The sequence below is a fragment of the Anser brachyrhynchus genome (assembly GCF_964034855.1).
Source record: "Anser brachyrhynchus genome assembly, chromosome: 3".
NCBI lineage: Eukaryota > Metazoa > Chordata > Aves > Anseriformes > Anatidae > Anser > Anser brachyrhynchus.
The window spans coordinates 3,669,303-3,691,917 of record NC_137696.1 but is presented as its reverse complement, the minus strand read 5'-3'; the positions used below and the strand labels follow the sequence as shown (position 1 = coordinate 3,691,917).

At 39.9% G+C, this 22,615-nt stretch overlaps 1 protein-coding gene and 1 long non-coding RNA gene across 12 annotated transcripts in view; both read left to right on the top strand.

Moving 5' to 3' along the window:
* Positions 1 to 22,615, top strand: part of MACROD2 (mono-ADP ribosylhydrolase 2) — an 861,442-nt gene that overhangs the window by 396,005 nt on the left and 442,822 nt on the right. The window lies entirely within an intron of this gene.
* LOC308193007 overlaps positions 3,699 to 22,615 on the top strand; it is a 46,199-nt gene continuing 27,282 nt past the window's right edge. For both annotated transcript variants that reach the window (XR_013949290.1, XR_013949291.1), the window contains exon 1: positions 3,699 to 22,601. This is a non-coding gene — a long non-coding RNA (uncharacterized lncRNA). The remainder of the gene's footprint in view (positions 22,602 to 22,615) is intronic.

The following is a 22,615-nucleotide window of genomic DNA, read 5'->3' as shown; positions in this document are numbered from 1 at the left end:
ATTTTTAAAAAATCTGTTTGAAGTGAAAAAATAGTGTCTGCAAGATAGAAATCCACTGCAGCACAATACCATCTTATTACTATGCGTGCTACTATGCTTACAGGTTATTGTCAATATACAGTGTCTACTGGCAAGGAAGCTTTTCTTTGTCATGGGAACAAAATGATTGCTCCTCATTTTTCTTGACTGCTGAGTTCTTTTAGCGAAAAGCATTTTTATCCTGGAATAAATATTGATTCTCTCTTTTCTCTCTCCGAGAAAATTAATTTAGTGAGAGTTATGTTCACCCAGGTGAGGGAAGGGCAGCTGAAGGCCCAACAGGCTATGTAAAGCTGTGACACGGGCCAGCCTGCAAGAAGTGTCTTTATTACCCTGGGTCAGCAAGTACACGGTGGCTCTTTGGAAGAGCATCTCCTGGGGCAGAGCAAGGGAGGATTTGTGGGCCACTTGTCTGTAGCAGTAGGACTGCAGACTCTCCTGTTTTCAGCCAAAAAGGAGTGTAATCTGTTTGCTTCCATTTGCAACCTCTTCCCTCCCCTTCTGAGTCCTGCTCCCAAAAGGCAAGCGGTCTAGGTGAAACAAAGGGCAGTAATGCATCGTGCCTTCCAGGGATAGCCATGGGAGAACCGTAAAGACTTGCAGTTCTCTGTGCTGACTTTTAGCATGCAGAAATCCTTTTGACAGGGCTTTGGGGGAAAAGGAGAGGTTAGCAAGAGCCAAGCTTTCCCTTTGTAAATTGGCTGAAAATGCAGAGGTGGGAATGCAGAGCGTTGAGGTGTTGCATGGGGACGCGTTCACAAAACGCTTCAGCTGATGGGGCAGGCTCACCGTTGGAGAGGGACGCGGTGGCACATTCTTGATGGACAAACTGAAAGAATAGGCAAGAGCAATGGGGAGACTTGGGCAGAGTTCTTCATGGAACTGCACACTTCCGCTTCTTCCTCTTCTCACAGCTCTCTTAAGATGTTGTAGGAAGCAACCAAACCTTTGCAGGTGGCTGCCTGTGCCTGTTGTCTCTTGTAGAGTTTGACCCCAGTCTGCATCCACGTGCATCCCTACCAGATCCTTGCACCATCCCCTGCTTCCGTAGAAACTATGTCATGCAAGAGCGAGATTTCTGCTCCCTCAACTCCAGAAGAAACTTTCATTTATCAATTAACAGTTAGACCACACAGGGAAGGTATCTGGGTTCCTTTTAGAGAGTGATTGCTGTGGTGCCTTAATTTGGCCACTCTGAAAGCAGCAATTAGGGTTCTAAAAAAATGATTTAGTGGAATTTATTGCAACATGATAAGCTTCGGTACATGTAAAGTCTGTGTAAGCTCCTGACATGCTGAATCACTGGATACTATTGTGAAACCTATTTTTAGATGTTTATTTGCTGGACACTTGTCTTTGTATTGCAGCTTTGACCATTTCCTTAGTAAAACATTTTGAAGAGATGAAGGAAAACGATAAGGATTGTACATCTCCAGCACAATGTTAATTGTCTGCCTCCCGTACAATGTTATCATGCTTTTGTTCCAAAGCCAGTACTGTTGAATTAATATCAAATTTTCATATCTTTTTTTTTACTCCTATTTTTTTTTTGAAAACACATGCGCACACACACACACACAAAAGACCTAACATATAAATAAACCTCTCAGACTCCTGTGCTTCAGACCAATCATAATGCTGCCATTGAAAACAGTTAGTATTGTTTGAGAAGATTTTAGGCTGAAACGGTGACTTTAATATAGCCTGTGTTAGCTGTCCTCAAGGGAATACATTTCCTGAGGGGGAAACTACTGTTAAACTGATGTTTTGTGAGATTTAGTACTGATGTCAACCTTAGTTCTGCTGCATGAAGTAACGCGATTAAAGCACCAAAATAGTAGAACGCAGGCAGGGCCACTTGGTTGAACTTGCGGATGTTTCCACATAGGTGATTAAAGTTTGATTGAACACTGATAGGAGTGTTTGAGCCGTGTCCGTGTGAGATGTAAGAAAAACAAGCCTGGAGCAACTTAGCTATTTCCCCCAGAAGGATCCTGTCCGGAGAGAAGGATGCAATATTTACATGCAATAGCAGCTGGATATTTTTAGAATTACTTGAAGGTCCTGTGTAGTAAGCCTCGATGAGAGGACAGATACAAATCAGGTAACACTCAGTCCCATTTGTGTGAAGTGGTCTTCCAGGGTAAAATTACAATTTCTTTCCTTCTAAATTTGGAACCCATTTGGGAGCAAATTAATTAAGACTAAGCTGATAAGTATCTGCTGTTGTTCTGCAGTGATGACATGGTAAGGCACTAGGGGTCTACATGCAAAACTTACTGGTACATCAGAAAAAATAAAGTGTCTGTGCCTGTTGGTTCTAGAGCTGTTACATGATACTTTAAATAAGTGACTTAATTCCATGTTCAGAATACCCAGAGGTATAATATCTTATTATTGTTATTAACTCAGATTGCATTAATTCAAGAGCTCTTTCCTAATTTGAGAGCCTTTTCTCATGAGACAGGAAGATGGTCTCTCTGTACTGTGCCCTACGTGGTTTCCTATTTTATCCTTGCTGTGACTTGACCAAGTAAAGATGAACATAAAGTAAGTCAAACAGACTCAAATGCCTTGGTTTAGGGTTCCCTCGGTGGTCTTTACTGACGGACAGGACATGTTTGGAGGTTTTCTCGTTATATGGATTGCTTAGTTATTCTGTACATGCTGGCAAACAGGGTAGCTTCCCTGTTTCTCGTTGAGTGCAGATCAAAAATTGGTGCAGCAGAAAGGTTAAGACTGCCAGTAATTAAGTATTCAGTTAAGACAACGGAGAACTATACATGAGCTTTCCATTGAATTGCAGGAGATCCTTGACTTGATGTCTGCATTTGTTTAAGCACACTTGCTTTCTATGCTTATTCACGTTATCCTCTGTCATTTGCTGTTGAAGTGTTTTTCTGCCTTAAAATGAAGCTAATTGCAAAACCATTTCACATGACAATATTGAATATAAAGGTATGTGTTTCTACATAACTGTTCTTTTGTATGAATTCCGTGCAATGCTATCTCAGTGAGGTGGCTGGAAAATCGAGTGCTGAATCTCTTAAAAATGCTTTTGAATGCTGTCTTTGAGCAGAGATTATGAGGAATGAATATAGCCAGAGCTTAATCATAAACTTTTCCCTTTCCTGACAGTACTGACATTTCCTTGTTTCAGCACAAATGGATGAATCACAGCTAATGAGTTGTTTTGATCATTTACAGTGTTAATGCAAACCCAAGGCTCATATATTTTGACCCTGTACCTCTGGATGAACTGTAAAAGACTGAAAGCTGCTGTTTTGTGAGGACGTTTGAACCGCTCCAAAAGTTGCTCTGTTCAGTAGCCTCCAGCCTGGGGTAACAAGCCGCGGGCACGCCATGGGTGACTGCACACGGAGGGAGCATGCGAGGCAATCCATCATCAGGGGACATTTGCTGGCATGTAGCACTGGAAGCGGAGTATTTAGTAACGCTTTCCTTTCACATGAAGCTTTACCTTTGGCTCTTACTATGAGTGAAATTGAGTAGTAGCCTCTGATCCCAGCGAGTCTCACTCACATCAGGCTTCTTAGAGGGTTTCACAGTGGTATGTCTGCACTTCTGTCTGCTTGAGTGTCCAGGTATCCTCCGTTTGAAGAAGTAAAGGAAATGTGGGTATGTGAAAGAGGGAAAGAGGATTGAACAGGGAGATACTAAAGAGAGAAAATAGGGAAATCTTGACCTGATTGAAGCTGAGAACATTCACCTGTTTGTTCTAATACCCTTATATTTTTGTATAAAGAACAAAGTAAAAGTGTGTGGCATTTCCAAGTGTATGGATTTGCACTGGAAGCATGTTGTTGGACACTGGAAGAAAATTTTGTTTGTAAAGATGGCTTGCAATAGTTAGTTTGAGAAGCAAAATATCAAAAGTTTCTCTGGGGAGCAATATTAGACTGTTTAATTCAGCTCAGATAGCAAATTTTGTCCTTGAGTCCTCTACTCTGCGCTGGTGCGGCCTCACCTCGAGTACTGTGTGCAGTTCTGGGCACCACAGTACAAAAAGGATGTAAAACTGTTGGAGAGTGTCCAGAGGAGGGCGACGAAGATGGTGAAGGGCCTAGAGGGGAAGACGTATGAGGAGCGGCTGAGGTCACTGGGCCTGTTCAGCCTGGAGAAGAGGAGGCTGAGGGGAGGCCTCACTGCAGTCTACAGCTTCCTCGCGAGGGGGAGTGGAGGGGCAGGCACTGATCTGTTCTCTGTAGTCACCAGTGATAGGACCCGTGGGAACAGTGTCAAGCTGAGGCAGGGGAAGTTGAGGCTGGACATCAGGAAGAGGTTCTTCACTGGGAGGGTGGTCGCACACTGGAACAGGCTCCCCAGTGAAGTAGTCACTGCACCAAGCCTGTCTGAATTTAAGAAGAGATTGGACTGTGCACTTAGTCACATGGTCTAAACTTTTGGGTAGACCTGTGTGGAGCCAGGAGTTGGACTTGATGATCCTTATGGGTCCCTTCCAACTCAGGATATTCTATGATTCTATGATTCTTGAGCCATCGTGTTTCTGTGATTTTAAAAACATTTTGCTGCATATAGGCTTTTTGTGTTTTTTGTGCCCTTTTTTTTTTTTTTTTTTTTAGGTGGGTATCTAACCCAAAGGCCTTGCAAAAGCCATCAAGTTTAACCTTTTCATTTTACGTGACACTCTAGAAGAAGAAAAGGGGGCGATGCTGTCAGAGAGTTTACACAGAGGATGGAGTGTGGTGGTACTGGAAAGGATAATGACTTCAGCTCTGATTTTCTTCCTCCTGCTGCCACAAAGCATCTGTAATCTCTGCTGGGTGCAGTCAGCCTGCGGGAAGCTTTCCTTCCTGCAAACCCCAAGTCAGTCAGCACATCGTTTGGGAAATTAGAGAGGCATCAGAGCTGGACTTGTGATGACCTGTTTTAAAAGAAAAAAAAACTGTGGATGGATGGTGAAGGGGAAGGATGGGAAGAACACGAGGAAGGACTTAGGTATACTTCCATCTGCAGTGCGTTGAAGATAGTACTGGTATGGTATCAGGTGCCACAAGCTGCTCTGTCTTCCATTTCACATGGAAATGGGGGAGCTCACTCAGAAATCAGCGTGCAGCTGGTCGGCACTTCAGGGTGGTCACTGACAGTAGTGAAGGACTGAGAGTGAACGCTTCTGGGATGAGATTAGCTGAAGTCTTATCATATAATAGCTTATTATACCACAGTATTCAGGCAAATGTGTATGGTGTAACAGTGCGTCGATTATTTTGTCTAATAATCAGACTCTTCATTTTGTGCTGCAGAAACAAATGCCTGTTTCAATTACTTTAATATGCTACATTCTTTAAATTAGATGGTCTATAGGCAGCATATAAACAGCACTCTCCAATATTATTTCAGAAAATGAATAGCATGTGTGTTCCCTCGGCTCATCTACAAGAGAAACTGCCGAGTGACATGGGTTCTTGTTATTTGCTTCCATATGAACAGCTCTGAGTAAATGCCCGTTCTCAAGAAACACGCATTTGCTGCGTTCTGGCTCGTAGAAGGCTGTGTGTCTATTTGACATGCTCTCAGTGGAGAATTGCTTATCCATGCCTGATCTGGACTGGTTTCACCTTCCAAAAGAAACTAGCATAGGTCAAATGTTGGCAAGATGGATTGAAAAGTGTTTCCAGCTGATGGAAATGCTTTTGGTAAGAAAGTGGGGGAATTTGAAATCTAATCTATTCTCAACGGAAAAACAGCAAATAGTCCACGTTTCAACACTCACAAGCTATTCCAGTATCTAAAGTGCTGACATACATGAGTTTTTCAAAAAACAGAGACCAAGAATCAACTAATTTCGCGTGAAAGGTACAAGTACAAAATATTGTCTGTAATGAGCTGCAGTATGCCAAGAGAGCTTTCTTGTTTACTAGTTCACTACAGTGCTAATGGCCACACCTGTATGCGAAGGTCTCCAGACTCCTCTTCCTCCTCCAGTTCTTTTGTTCAGTGTTTTGGTTTTTTTTTTGGCATTCCTAATTTCTCATTTCTTTCCCTTCCTAAATTCTTATTATTTTCCCTTGCAAAGTAGAGTCTTTCCATCCCTTATTTGAACGTTCGTCATTTCCGTCGTCCTTTTTTCTTTTCTCATCTGAATGTATATTCACTCTTGCCACGTTCAGATTCTTCTGTATATTATTTCTTCAGTACGTTGTGAAGTTGTTCCCATTTGTCTGACACTTTGAGGGAAACGCATGTTCTTGGTTGTTACCTGTTCCTGTACACGGAAGAAAGCGTGCTGTGAGCTGAGGAAGAGATGAACGTGCCTTATTGGACACAGACTGTCTTATTCCTCCTGAATTTTATTAGCTGCTTTTCTTTGCCCTCCATTCCCTACATCTGTCTCTGCCTGTAAGCACAGTGTAAGTCAGAGTTAGGGCCAAGTGTGTGCTGGGTTTCCTGTTGAAATACAGAATGACGATGGAGATGTGAGTCACAGACTGAGTAACGCTGGGTACAACAGCACAGAAAGTGCTTGACTTATCGTTCTTTATTTTAATTTTCCTTTTTTTTCCTTCCATTTTTTTTCTCTTTGTACCTCTCCTAGCACATGTATACAATTAATTGATATATCATAGGAGATATTTAATCAATCATGGCTGCCTTCTCATTTGCCTAAGCCAGGAAGCTCTTTAGGAATATGGATTGTACCTCTTACCCTCACCAAACACGTCTTTTAAGCATAGCTGTAAGATGGTTCATGGATTTGGAGGTGCTGTCCAAAGTGTCCAGGAGAAAAAGAAAGCAGAGAAAAAGCAGCAGACCTGAACCGTGTAGGAGTGTGCAGCTGCCTTTCGAGGCTTTGCAGGGCTGATGAAACCTCTTGATGTATACAGACCCTCCCACCGCCCTTTGCACATCACAGATTTCCAAGTTCGACCGGTGTGTGCGAATTTCTGGTGTAAATTCAGTACAAAATGAGGCAAGGAGTCCTTACAGCTGTTTTTGTGAAATCTTTTAAATTTTCATTTTCCCTGACAAGGGCAATCAGCAAAGAGAGATTTCTGCAGTGTAGAAACAATTGAGTTTGACTGTCTTGAGCAAATTCTCCCACTACCGATTGACTACTGAGATTAAGTGGAATTTCTAGTGAATCCTGTTACAGTGGGTCAAGCACTATGTCTGTGGTCGTGCTTATTTTCTGCGAGCCTTGGTAGAAGTTTATTTTAGCAGAACCATTTTATAACGCTTTGAATATGTTCGTACTTGGGATTGCTGCTACTATAGATAATGGATGACCACTTAGTTAATGTTTGACGGCAGTTACAATACACATCTCCCAAAGTTAAGTGTCCTTATGTCTTTATATGAGAACTGACCTTCAGGGACAGTAAACATATTGTTTGGCAACAAGTTAATTACAGACTTTATCTTCCAAAAACATTCATGTCACGGGTGGGATAATTAAGATGTCCTTGCAAGTGAAAAAAAGTTCTTGAGTTATAGTAGTGTTTCAAAGTAGGTGTTTGAAACCGAGGTCACAAGTATTACAAGAGCTGTGTACTCACGTTATTTTGACTAAATAATTCTCCTCTTCAGGCTATAAAAATGAAAGATGGACTTAACTGATATGTATGGCAATATATTCTGTAAGTCTGAAAAAACAAAGGGATTTGGGTTTTGCAGGGGTATGATGGGCAAGCAGAACTGATTGTGTTTGATTTACTGGGGGATTGATTGCTAGGGTTTATTTTGTTTCTCTCCCCTTTCCTCCTTTTAAGACCTGAATCTTTTGTTAAATGGTTAGGGTCATGTTGGCCCCTTCTAATTTTGTAATGTGAACTTCATGGTGATAAATAGCTAATTATTTGCAATTGAATTAGGCTATGAATTTAAATATGACAGAAACAGATGTACTGGTGATTACCTTCAGTGCATTGCTCAGGGGATCCAAGTTTAACGTCATGTAAATACCTTCCAGATTTTTTTTTTTTTCTGAAGTGGGGCAGTACAGCTCTTGGAGAATCTCATCGAGAAGTCTATGAATTCTGCAGTATACGAACATCTTCCAGACTGATGTATCTCAGATATGGTGTGTGTTTTGTTTTCTTTTCTCTGGAAGAATTCAGGGAGGAAGAAGAGGAGAAAGTAGTTCCCACTGCTGGGAACTGCAGTTTCTGTTTCGTAGTATTGCATCTCAGAGCTGCAAGCAGGGTTAAAGCAGGTTTGGGTCAAGCAGGGTCAAGCAAGTTTGGGTAAAGCAGGGATGTGTTCTTTTCACATTCTACATTCAAAAGGGGACACTGAGCAATTTCCAAAAATGGAGCCCCTAGAGGAATACAATGTGGTGGAATAAAAATGTCGTCGATAAAATGCCCGGTATATGCAATGCAATTTTGTGGGTGGTACTTAAATGAGAGACTTTGTCAGCTGGCTGAATTATGCCATGATGAAGTAGGTTAACTATCCCAACGTGCCTTGGAACTAACGTGGAACTAATAACAAATACACGCACCAGTGTAATTTTAATATTGGAATTACAGTATCTTTAAAAAAAATAAAAGGAAAACCTCTGCACATGTTCTCTTTCTTTAAAACATGATTCAGGAGATTGATAGGTCTACTAATTAGGTAATTCTGAGCTACTGTTTTTCATTTGTTTTTCTATTTGGAAACCTGTGTTCCAGCAGAAAGAAGTCATTCCATTTTTAATGAACAGTACAATATCAGACAAATACTGTTAGAATGATATATATATATTTGCTGCAATAGAAGAAAAGCCCTATAAAATTAACAAAACATTCCCCCAGTATAGCCAAGATACATGGCTGCTGGTGAGTCATACCTTGAAAAATGCAGCAGGATTATGAATGATTGAAGCATGCTCTTTGAGACCTATTTCCATGAATACATTTGTGGTTTGAATGATAATATTTAAGCAGCCCAACACTGGAGAACAATAGAAAAATGGGATCTAAGCACAAAGACTTTGATTGATGGAACTATGCCATTCATGTGTAATGCAGCACTGTTAACATACCAATACCTAATGGATACGTTAATACAGAGTGTGTCCACGATGAGTTTATCCAAAGTGCAAGGCGATAGAATAACACTTTTGGAATGGTTAATTTTGTGCCTGTCCCACAGACTGTCTTGACAGTTGAACCTTTTTATCTTTGCACTTGTACAAAGGTTGTCCGTAAATATTTAGGCATGGTGCACACAGCAAAAGTCAGATATCTCTTCTAGATTCATTATTAAATGACAGTGCAATGTGATTTTTACTGTGCAAATCAATTCAAAGGGTCTGTAGTTTGATATTCAGCTCCAGCCCTAACCCAGACATTAGTTCATGTTTGTTTTACCTTCTGCGATACACGGGAATGTAATCAGTTATCTCTGTCAGGGTGTGGGGTATCTTAAAATGCCGTATCAATGACCATCACATGCACCATGTTATGCCTATAGTTTCATGTAAACTAGATAGTTTTTTGTGAGTAAGCTTTTCAGTTTTGTCCTCTTAACTTTGTTAATACGGGGCTTCCTCTTTAATTTCTTCTTCTTTTTTTCTTTTTTTTTTGAAACCTAACTTGTTTTGTGTTGTTTATTAGATTTACTTAAGAGTTTTACTCAATGTAAAATAGCTCTTGAATTTCATTTGAGATGTTTTCTGCGTAACTGTGTGCAAATATGTATTCTGATAATCCCTTTCTTTTTAAATGAACCAATTTAATACTTGCTTCTGTCACTGTTACATGGAGATGAGAGAGTTGACCTATTTTAAAAAATGAGCTTTTTAGCCTTGTGAGCTACAGGAGAGCAGAATTTTAGAATTTTTAGAGTTTATTTTTTAATTAGACAGTTGTCATTAGGGTTTGCTGGGGCACATACGAATGATATTTTCCTTTTAATTGTTACTTTTGCAATGAACATTACTGGATTTTTTTTTCTTTTCATAACCCCCTAGTGCTTCCTAACCTTGTTAGTGCTCTCCAGCATTTGACTTTGACCTGCTCTATATGCTTCAGCTTTGTTTCATAAAAATTACGTGGATACTGCTAGAATGTATAGACTATTTAATTCCATGTGCATTCACGCAATAGGCATGAAAGTTGATTTATATATGATTACAGTTATTTCTAACATGACATTTACCCCAGAAGTATGTTAAGTTGTTAACACTGGAAAAAAAAAAAAAAAAAGTATTTTGTTAATGCTATTCCCTATTCAAGGGCTTTGCTGGTACTTGTTGCAGATGTTTCAGATTACTGTCAAAACTTCATTATCAGTGATAATGTACTAATGCAGTAAGTTGACATACGGGTTGACTGAGTGACTATTGCAATATATAATTAGGCTTGTGTAACATGATACATTTCCACTGATCCTACACAGCCTTTAAATGAAATTTGTTTGAGACTGAATTCGTTTGCTGCATTTTTACCATTCCCAGAGTGACTGCTGCCATTTTTTCTAGGATTCTTGCAGGGTGGTGTGAGTGCCTTAAAGAAACTCCATGTTATACAGCTCCAAATGTATTTTCTCCCAGATTTTCTTTTAATATTCATATCACTGTAAATAATAATCCCATAATAGAATTAGCAGAATATGTTTCTCTAACTCTGATAAATCAGATCAAAATATACTGTGTTTATATTGTAAATAATGTGTATACTATATACTACTAGTGTTTACTAGTATTAAGCCATTTGAGAGCTATGACACTGACCAATTTCTAGCCTGTGTAAACAAAAATATTGTTTGCAGAGATGTTTATCTGCTAAGTAAAAAACTGGAATTCTAGTGGAATCCTTCCAATGGCTGTCAGTTTCTTCCTCTGAGTTTGATAATTGAAAGTTTTTTATTTTCTTTAAAAAAAAAAAAAAAAAAGATGGTTTCAATTATCCAAAGCTAGTGGAATGTTTAACTACCCTTCTGCTATCAGTGGACTTGTTTACATAGGGATTTTGACTAAATTGAGATTGCATATATCCAGATGTTATCTGCCCGGGTGACTTTTTCATTTGCTTTGGCAAAGGATTTGATGGTATATTGCTACCATCTCTTTGTCAGTTTTCACTTTATATATTGCAGGCTATATTCAGGCTTTTCTTTTTTAAACTTCTTCCGCTAAACTGTTAACTCCTACGCTTCTGCTATTCTTTTCTAAGGGTAAAATCCCCGTTTTACGATAGGCTCATCTGAATCAAGTTTATGGATATGGGAAGTTGTATGTTGTATCCTACGCATCGCTATACATGCAACTGAGCAAATGCTGACTTTTATAGGTTTTATAGCTTACGTGTGAGTCTCATACATGTTGGGAATGTAATGTCCTCTAGCTCTAAGGCTAGATTGCAGTCTTGCATTTTGCCCCATGTGGAAAGCACGCCGTTGTTAGGTTGCCCTGGGCAGCATGGGAATCAAACCGAGACCAAGAGATGCCAATCTGATCCTGACTGCAGATTTTCTTCTTGGCTAACATGAAAAAAGCCCAAGTCCCAGACAAACAAACCCAAAATCAAAAAGATTTTTTTTTTTCTTGTTGTTCTCTCTCTCTGCTTTGCTGTGCTAAGGGGCACAGGTGTGTCTGAAACACATCCAGTCTGCGGTGTCTTCAGTGAGGTAGGAAAGGAAAAGCTCTCCACCAGAACTGCTTTCTTCCCGCTGCACAGTGACCTACCGTGCCAGTAGCCTGTGCAGAGGAGCAAAGGCTCCTCTTAAAAGTAGCTTGCAGCAGAAAAGCATTCCACAAATATCAGCGGGAAATTAGAGAACACATTAGCCAGGACTACTCAGAAGTAGAACCGCAGTAGTGAAAAACAGGAACAATCGAACGAGAGCATCGTTTCACTCATTACTGTAATGTCCTTTTCCAGCACCGGGGTGGGGGGGAGAGAAATTACCTGGCCCAGAAACCTGCTACGTAGGATGTGCTCAGCTGAGAAACAGCTTGAATAAAGAATTGCATTTTTTATGTCTTTAGAGTGCTAAAGTGGGCGAGTGCTCAAGCTCGGCAGTGGTCAGACAGAGCTGCAGCCAACAGAAACAGAGGTTTGAAAGTGTAAGATCCTAATCTATGTCCTAGAGACCCTTTCCATTGAGTTATTTTTCCTCTTTCAACCTCCAAACCTTCTGGTTGCAAATTAGAGAGTTCGCACTAGTGCTCGTGTGACTCCAGATGCATACATCTTACGTGAGATCTGAAAGGAGGTCCCGTTATTAATGTTTATACAGACATGGGTAGAGTTATTCCTATTTGCAGGCCTTTAAAATGCCAACTTTTTATTTTAAGTCGGGCTTATTTTAACTGCAGTATTTAACCTCAGAAATCTCTTTGTTTTGTTGTTTTTTTCCCTCAATCACATATTAAAAAGCGTGAGTAAAAGCAATGAAAACATATGTGCTCTTTTGAACATATGATTTAAGCAAGTTCATGGTGGAACCATGCGCAGTGGGATTTGAGTCAAGCTGTTTTTAATTGTTGCTAATACTGTTTATTTTGGTAATGCCTAAAGACCAGCTTTGCTTGGTCAAGTAGAAAGGCATAGAGATGGGTTTATAATCTAATTAGCCAGGAGTGAGTGATAGTGGTAGAAGTTTGTGGTAACAATCCACAAACAGTTGATGTCAGAAAATATCAGACTAGTTCCACTTTGACTATGGGAGAGAGACAAGAAGAAAAATTGGTGATGGAGATAAAAGATAATTGAAAGGAAACGTGACACTGAAAGAGAAATGAATAAACAGTGTAACTGAGTTAAAGAGCTGGGGCAAGGAGGGAAAGTAAAGATCTGTTAAGCAAAAGAGCAGTTAGCATGGGAAAGCCCATCAAAATGTCAGAAATCTATGAATCACCAGAAAATGCCAGTTTTTGCAGCTGCTTCTACTGTTTGAAGAGTGACTAGGTTTCTGTTTCAGACTTTTCCTCCAGACCACATGATGGAGAGAGATTGGGCATCTGCAGTTAACTATCTGTTGTTAATAAGTTGTTATCAATAATCCGATATTTTTAGATAAGTACCTACAATATATACAGGGCTGTGCAAGAGGTGAATGCAAAACTATCTTCTGTCCAAGGACTTAACAGCCCACATAATAGCTACAGAGAAAAGAGGCTGTATTTTGCAGTGGTGTTGATGAGAGTTTTTAGCGTATCCCTTTTTCTTCTTTTTCAGAATTGTGTGAGAGAATCAAGTTTTTCTCAATATTGTAAAGAAATCGTGTTTTCAACAGGCAGTTGTCTCACTTTGTAATGCCCTGATGTCTCTGTAAGATTTGCAAGATTTAAGAGAATTATTTTTTAAAAGGCAAATATGAAAAAAAAACATAACATTTTATATGAAAATAATGGTTTTACATGTACCTTACAGCATCTGCTGGGTGGAGAGATAGCTGACAGCGTTAGATTTTGTATAAAGTGGAACAACACAACTTTTAGGTCCAGGAGTGTCAGCAGAGTCCCATGAAAATCTGAAAGAAAATTTGCCAGCGCTGCTTTTCAGGTCAACTGAGCTTCCTTCAGGAGCTCCCAGTAGATCATTCTCCTCTTTGCTCCTTGCCTTGTATATAATTAATTTGGGCTCAATGGCTGCTTTTTGACTGAGTTTAGTTTTAGCTGCTGATTCTGAGAGTGGGGCCAAGCTGTTGGCTGCCAGTCTGTTTACTGTTATCAGGTGCCTTCTCAGAGGCTGATAATAATTTACTTAGAACAAAAGACAGTGTGGGCTCTGCTGAAAACCTGAGATTCCCCCGTCCTCCTCCCCTGCAGAGCTGGGAGTCTTGAGGAGAAGTGGAATTTAAAAGCAGGGCAAGGAAACCAGGATTAGCGGTAGGATGAACATAGTTCAGAAGTTTCTTGAGAGATGGAGAAAGCTGCTGGAAGACGGAGGGACAGCAGTACGTGGAAGGAAAACTGCCAAAAGACATCGCAGAGGGTTCTGCTAAATTCCAAAAGACATTCACAAGGAGTGAAGAAAGTTGTGCTCTAGGAGGGATATATATATATATATATTCAATTCTTTTTATCTTGTGGTGCATCTAAAATAGAAGTTCACAGGACCTCCTTTCAAAGCCTCATGTTACCTGTGACATCCAGCCCTGGTCCCTGAAAAGAGAGAGACTGTAACCTAGGGTGCCCAGAAGGAAGGATCTGTGAGAAAAGGGTAGGTTTTAATCCGTCAGGTTGTTAATTTTTTAGGAGAGGTCATGTGAAGGACTAGGGAAGCTGGGAGTTATCTCTGTCTGTAACTCTTGCCAGAAGAGACCGAGCTGATACTTACTCAGACCAAAGGAAACTCGAGAGCACATGGGTGCATGGCATGTCTAGTTATAACATAAGAACTGCAGCTGACAGTATTTCCCAGAAAACTTGACAGGTTGAAATAACAGTGGGAGACTTATGAAAAGAGTGGAAAGAAATCTTGTACAAAGAACTGCATGGCTGATTGCATCAGTGCCTTGATGTCAGTAAGTCTTCACCATGAGACGTGCATGAAGGCTATGGAGCATGTATACACATATGGTGGCATATTTATGTCTTGTGAGGTGTCATTAGCAATAACAACTGTTTCTTATAAAGGTTTCTAGGAGCTATATTTCAATAAAATGATCAGTATTAGTCTCTACCTGAGCACACTCGGTTTTCAAAATCTAATATTCAGCTCTGTTTCATTTCACATTTCATTCCAGTTAACAGGCAAATGGAATTAGATGGATGCAAGAAAGCACAGGCTGTTTTTTTTTTGTTTTGTTTTTGTTTTGCTTTGAGTAAAGAAGTTAAATTATACAGTATGAAATGAGCAAAATTCCAAGAGAATTCAAGCCTTAGAATCTCAATTATTAATTATTTTGTCTCTCGAGTCTCTGAACTGTTACTCACAAAGCAAAATGAAACAAAACTCCATTATCAAAACTTTATCAACCCAAATAAAATGTGCAGAGGTCAAGAGAGTGCTGGACGACAGCACTCTCCAACCTGCTGCAGATCAGGGAAGACCACAGATATCAGCTGTAGCTCAGTGAGTGTGCCCCACTGACCGGAGCACTTCCCAGCCCCATTCCAGGGACCATTCCCCTGGTCCCAGGTGGGCATCACTGTGGTTTCACAGTTGTCTGCATGGAGATCTCCAAGGCCTTGACTAGGAGCTGCAAGGAAAAGACTCTGCTCCAAGATGGTTTCCTAGTGTCCCTACTCTCCTCTCTCTCGTATTCTGTTAATTTGGGTTTTTAATCAAAATGCTGTTCATCCACTTTCTCCAGACTAGACTCCACAATGGTTCCACTATTTCATAACTGCACTTAATTATATATAATATTATTTCCCAAAGTAAACTGCAAATCTGAACAGTATAATACAAATGCAACAAAGACAAAACATGTATACAAGTTCACTGGCTAACATTTGTCCTTATATCTAGAACAAGAGCTTAATTTCTTTACCCTTTAATCCTTCTTATTTTAAATTTCATGCATAAACTTTTCACTTTGTAGAAAGGGACAAAACGAGTGCATACATTCTCAATGCTTCAGAACCAGGAGGAGTTCATTTATTTTTTTCTCTTGAGTTCAGATCCTTTTTCACCTTTTCCTAAAAATGTTTCCTTAGTTCAAATTTGCTATGCTTGTCTCCAGCATGTGAATGTTGCCTTGGATCATTTGCAATGAACAGCTGCAAGGAGATCTCAGAAAAAGAGAATATGCTAAGTAAATTAGTAGTTTAGCTGCACAGCAGTCAGCAGTCTTTCATCTGCGATATTGTGTGCTTGTCTCTGAATTGGGGAGTAAGTTTCCATAGTTCCAGAAAGCTCCCGGTTTTGATGTGTGGAATTCCAATGAGCAGGAACTTCTGACAGCAGCCTTTCCCAATTTTTAACCTTCACAATGTCAGTAAAGGAAGGCTTAGATTTTTTTTTTTTCCCTCTTGTCACCCCTACACCCCTAAATTATTTTCTTCTGTTCAGTTAACAGTCTCTGTTTAGTAAATCAGCTGCCTGAAGGCAGGGATTAAGGTTTATTGATGAACTATGCTCATCCGGAATGTCTTCATGTGGAAGTAGCATCCCTTGACCTTTTTTGTATGAAGAGGTTTTACAGAAACCACCTATTACCCACACACCTGTTGTCCTGACTGTCACTTGCTTCCACACCACTCTTTGACGTTGGAGAATTTTCGGGTAAAGTAACAGTCATATATCTTAATATTTCTGAAATGTAATACTACGTGCTCTTATTATATATTCTGTATTTTGGCCCGTTACCTGCTGCTGCAGCTGTAGGGGTTTAGCGGTAAGGGTATAGTTGGTTCGTTGGTTGTTGTTTTTTCTTTTTGTTTCTGCTTGGGAAGTTGTAAGATGTTTAACACATCAGTGTCTTTGCAGTATTTACCATCATTTCATAACAGTTCATGTAAGGCAGTAGAATATATTTGTTCCTATTTGTCCATTTCAAAGTGGTAAGAACGGCTAGGATAGCTATGTCAAACCGGTGGGGAAAAAAACAATACTGTCAAAACTGGGTTTACAATGTGTGTAGAAAGCAACAGACTCTTTTGAAACTGAGTTTTGTACAGAATTTCACTGCTCCCTCTTTAAAATACTTAGAGCAGAGAAGTCCTAAATTCATTTGACAGACAATGAAAGTAGTCTAAACAGAGCAGAACTTGTCCCTCTGCCTACCTTGCATATTGGATGTATGAATAGAACAAAATGAGTTCCTTATGAATAAGATGCTGGTAATAAAGATTATATGAGAGAGATTAACTTGTGCTAACTTTCAGAAAGTTCTGAAATTTGCAGAGATTTTCAGAATACATAGTTGCCTAGCCACCCTATGAAATGCCACTTTATTCCACTGCAAAATATAGGTAAATTTTCTTGTTTAAGTACATGCTGTTATTTATCATACTAAGGTTTATCTTTCATCTAGCATAGGAACAGCAGTGTGCTTCTCCTGATACTTTATCTGTGACTATCAGTAAACGAGGTTATTTTCATCATCTGAAGTCATATTTTCATTGTGCAAAGCATCCAATATTTTCAGTTGATATGCCAGAGACCTACACTGTTACACAGAAACTTTATTCAGAAGTTTGGGCTGTAATAGAAAGATGTGTTTGGGGATTTTCTCCTATCAGAGTAGCGGATGGGACCGTTCTATATTAGCACTTGTGGGATTTATGGTGTATTTTGCGCTACAACTGTTAAAATGACTCACACAAACGTCTGCATCTGCAGAAGAAGAATTATCCTACAGCAGTAATAGTTCCGAAATCTGTCATTTTTCTGCTAGAAACTGGCATTTGAATGCAGCATTCCAACTGCTAATGGATATTCAGGGCCCTTCCGGATAGAGCCTTGATTAGTAGATGACAGGCTAACAGAAGAGCTGTGTTTTATGGTTAAGGGAGTTAAACAAAACTCACATTGCCTTTTGGATGGAGGGGAAGCAGGATCATTCGGAGACTTCACAGGAAGTTGCTGGAGAGGAATGCCATAGTGATTGATGAAGGTGGTCCATTATCAAACACTTTGTGAAAACTTTGATTTCCTCTTAGTAAATCACATAGCTTATACAATGCACGAGTGAAGAATTATTATTTTTTTTTTTTCTGGAAATATGTCAAACAGCATTCAAGGCAAAATTTAGGAAGGGAAATTGCTTAGTGTATTTAAGCCAAGTAGTTGATGGTCCCTTTGAATTTATCTGCATATATTGTTTGGTAAATAACGTTTTGCTGGAAATGAAGTTCTTATATCAAAGTCTTGGAGATTTGTGTCTCCGGGCATAAGAAATAGAGCCATGGAAGTTGCAAGCTTTTTCTGTAAATATGTAAATAGGCTGATCATTTTCATCTGACTTCTAATATTGCAGTTTTCTTTTATTTTATTTTGACACTTGCCATTAGTGTTTGAGGGCTTGTCTGCTTCCTATGTAAGGAAATCTAAGACTGGGGAGTAATAATTCTGTGTGTGCCCTGTGATGTGAAAGCCTAAGTTTAGCCGGGTAACATGTAAAAGTATTTGGGCTCACAAAGTTCATTTCACAAATCCTTCTGAACAAGAACAGCACTCGCAGCCATCTCGGGCTTTACAGATTACACAATCCCAAGGAGTGCAGCAGCCTGGCATGTAAAAAGGCACATATTATCCCTGATTGGTATAGCTACGGCTTGTTCTGTGGAATGGCTCTGGAGATCGGGATCAAGGTTTTCAGCTTGAACAGATGTGTGCCAGAATCTACCAGGAGCATACCATAGTATCTGTGAGGGACAGTGAAACAAATTAATCCCTTCTAGTTGCAAAAGTGCTAATAAGTGTTTCAGAGCAGCACACGCTGCACAAGCTTGAACCTCTGCATTGCTTCTAGGTACAGATATGCCTACGTATGGCAGGGGAGTCAATATGGTGCGTGTCTGAATCACCGCTGCGGGGGTCCTATCTGTGAATAAAGGATCAAGTTTTAAGCCATATGCAGGCTGGAGAATAGCTTTCTGTAGGTAATTATTCTAGTTGATCATCTTAATTAAATTATGATTTGAGCATGATTCTAAGCTTCCCATCATGCTGCAAACAAAGGTGGGGAAGCTGGAATGGGAAGATGCTAGCTGGAGTGGGAAGACACTCCCCAGGAAGTCCTCTATAGAAATATTCACATCAGGCTTGTTCAGGTTTATGTTCTACCAGGTGCTCCTTTGTGCAAGAAACTGATACTGGTGGCAGTCCTGAATAATCAGGATTTACACATCTTCTTTTAGACTGCGGAATCGCTTGTAATCTGTGAGACAAAAGGGAGATGAGGCTTAGCTCCCTTTATCTGACACTGTGTTTCTGTGACCTACATGTCTTACGGCAGATAGCGTGAATGTCCTAATGTGGTTATCCTCTCTATAAACCGAAGTGTGCTATCAACTGAAGTATGTAAAATGAAATGGTGGTTACATGGGTGAACCGTGTAAGGATCCTGAGTAAGCCAGAATGCAGGGGTTAATCTGTACCATTGCTCCCTTAAAGCGAGCTAGCCCCAAGCGATGCCAATATCCAGGCTGTGTTCGGCACTTGTTCTCTGTGGCTCCATACAAAAGTCCCCAGTATGGCTTCCTGACTCGTGTAACACAAATGGTGCAATACAATCTGAAGTGTTGTAAAGGTCCTTTAGAATTTCAGTCTATTAAAACTGAATAAAATGAAAGAATCTAAAGTTCAAAGACCTCGGAGGCTAATACAGAATTTTTCCTTGCATATATAGGTACTTGAAGATAATCCCAGAAAAGATCAGAGTTGTTTGTCAAGAAACCTACACAGAAAATCTAGTGGATAAAATTAAATATATCTCATATTTCCTTGTAAGAGAGGCTGAAAGAATGAAGAGAGGTATGCTGTTCTTTCCAGTACCAATACAAAGTACTCATCTTTTGATTACTTCCTGAAACATGAACGTTTAACATTCTGCTCCAAATTTTTTACAGCAGACTCTACTGAGTCATTAACAGCTTGTTAAGTGACTTGGGTTTTAATACCTATGTTTCTGCCTTAGGAATTGTCGCGTGATAGAAAAATCTGGGAATCGAAACATACGATTTGCCTTTCCTGCTTTTAGCTTCCAGTTTGGATGTAAAGGCATTTTGTAACCTTAGTCAGATGCAGTGAAAGCTTCTGCATCTGCATGGGGGCAGCTTCTGCCCTCATATGCACAGATAGTATCATTCAGCCTGGAGAATGTCACATTTCTGCATTACCCAATCTAGATTAAAGGTAAAAATCTTTGGGTTTCTATCCCCAGGATTTTTTTTCATTAATATTCTCCCTTGTTTCACTACTTTGAAAAGTGACAGCATGTCACTTGATGCTGTTCTTTTCCTCACCACTTAGTTCTCTTGCACACTCCATTATCTTTGCCTTTTTAGCTCAAGTCTGTGGTTTATGTGCTCAGTCTTTGGGGCTCTTGCTCTGCAAGCTTTAAACCGCATGGTCAGAATGATTGCTTTCTGAATGAATCAGTTATTCTGGTCTCCACATATTCAGCCGTATGCTGTTGTATTTCCAAGGCCTATACTTACCTCTAGTAACACCTAAATGGCATTGTAATGCATTAATTGTTAAAGCATAGTTAAAGCTGCTTAAACAACTGGCAGTATCCTTATTTTTTTTGGATGGAAAAGCACGGATACAGGGAGACACTGCTCATAAGACAGGATTCTTAGGTGATAATTTATTGTGTTTCTTCCTCTAAGATTTAGAATTGCTGCATCCATCGTGCCTTTGAAAATAGCTCTGGAAATGATTGGCCAAGAGCAGTGTGTCACCACTGCAGTGAGACGGGGCTGTGCTCATGCTCCACAAACTGTGCTGGGTTTCCTCATCATGGGTGGCCACCTCTGCTGGGTGTCCTGCAGAGCTGTGAAGGCACGCAGACTTCCCCACACAGGGTGCTGGCAGCCAAGGGATGGTCTTGGGTTGTTGAGAGTTGGTTTTGGGGTTCAAGATGTGCATTCAGGCTGCGTTATGCACGTGGAAATCGCATGTCAGGGATACAATTTCCAAGTGCAAAATGGATACAAAAATGGAGTATTTCAGGTTTGTCCTTCCTGTGGAGCGAGGACGTGGAAGGAGGGAGCACGAAGTTGCCTTTTGTTGGGTGCAGCCTGCTCTGCCCATAAAAAGCAGGGTAATGAATTCAAAAGAAGCTTCTGAAGAGGCCCCCGTTACTGGTGACGGCTCAGTCCTCTACATTGTGTCTGACCCTGTTTGACTTCTAACACTCACTGGGGCTTTTTAAATTTTTTAAGTGACTTTGTCTTTTTACTTTTTAATACTTCCATAGAGCGATAGAACTTTCTCCCAATTAAGATGATGACCAGGCCTTGGACTTCAATACCTTCTCTCAGTTTCTGCCACTTAATTGTCTTATGAGTAACTCCCCTGTCTAAACTTCCACATGGGCTTTCGGCAGGGGAAAAGAAAGTTTTTGAACTTTTCTGTTTTAATTATTTTAAAGCTGACCTCTCTCTAGAGCTGTCTTCAGTTCCAGGAGGCGTGTGGCAGCCATACTGGGCATTACTGTCTGATAGAGTGGAATTTCCAAAGAGAACAGTTCCTCTCTCCCTTTCAAGTGAAGTGTAACAGTAAAGCAAGGTTCCAGTTGTTATATTATCATTTTCTATCAATTTTGTTAGTTACTAAAGATTCTACCTGACTTAGGCTGTTAGGACTGTAAAATTACCTGATAACACATAGTGTAGGCCTGAAATCTGTATCTGTGCTAAGAGAACCACAGAAGGTTTTCTACAAATAAACACTCAGGACTTCAGAAGTCTCTTTAAACTCTTCAGCTTTTATATCCCTTGCCAGCTCAATCTACAGCCTACAAAGTCTGCAAGATCACCCTGTTCCTTCCCTTCTTCTAACAGTTCTTCATGCCCATACCCAGCCCAATTTTTTCAGGTACAACAGTGATATTTCAAAGATTTTTCCTGCACCCATGTTCACCTCAGTGCTGCTTTCCTACTTCAGTCATACAGTGATGTTGTCTTCTACTTCCTGCTGCTTCTTTGCAATTCTCATAATTCCTACTAATTTGTATAAAACAAAACAAAACAACCATACACACGCAAGAACAACAACACAGCTGGGCATAGGGCTGTAAACAGATTTTCCATGGTGTGGTCTCCTTATCCTGCTTCCAATATCCTCTTCAAAAAGCAGAGTTCCAATTTAATTAATTTTTAGTTACAGAATTCAGTTTCTGTTAGATTAGATTCCATCTGTGTTCTTCATCTTTCTAACCCTCCATATATAACACATTGATGTTTTTTTCATTTTGGTATTTTGCTACTGAACTTTTACAAATGGTAATGAAGAAATAAAAGTTCTTGTATAGAGAATGTTGTCTGAGATAGAAATACAGACTTTTTTATTTGTTACTATTCTAGCAGTAATTAGCTGACTTGCTCCTAATGCCAGGATTTTTCACTTTAGCTTGCTGTGGAATGATGGCATGCACCTGAGGGAAGATCCAAATGTTAGTGCTTCAAGTTGCCACCTGGTGGTATTGCACATTGAATGTACTGCTCAGGGTATGGCAAAATCCAAAAATAAAATCCGATGTAGATGACAACTTTGTGAATGACAGAAGATGATCTTGATGTTCATGTGGAGCATCGTCATCCTGCTTGTGATTTAAATTTTATGTTCATAAATGCAGAAATAGTGAAGATTTTGCAAACCAGTGACTATTTAGATTTATTTATATGTGACATATTTATTTCCACTGTTTTGATAGCTAGCCCTTCACATTTGCTCACAAATAATTTAAAAAATCAGACCCATATGACTTCTTTCAGACAACCTCTTTAGAGTCTGCTTAACGATAAACATAAGGGAGGTTCAGCTGGTTTGAATATGAGTTCACTTCTGAATAATCATGTATTTAATTGCTTTACTAAATAGAGCAATAGCTTCCAGTCAGCAATAGCATGTAAGCCTGTCTGCTTTACTAACCTTTACATGTTTTTTGAGTAGGGATGTTTTGTTGGCTGTGGGTCCCCAGCACCCAAAGGATGTGATTGATCCAAAAGAAGGATGCTTTGGAAGGTATGCGCAGCAGT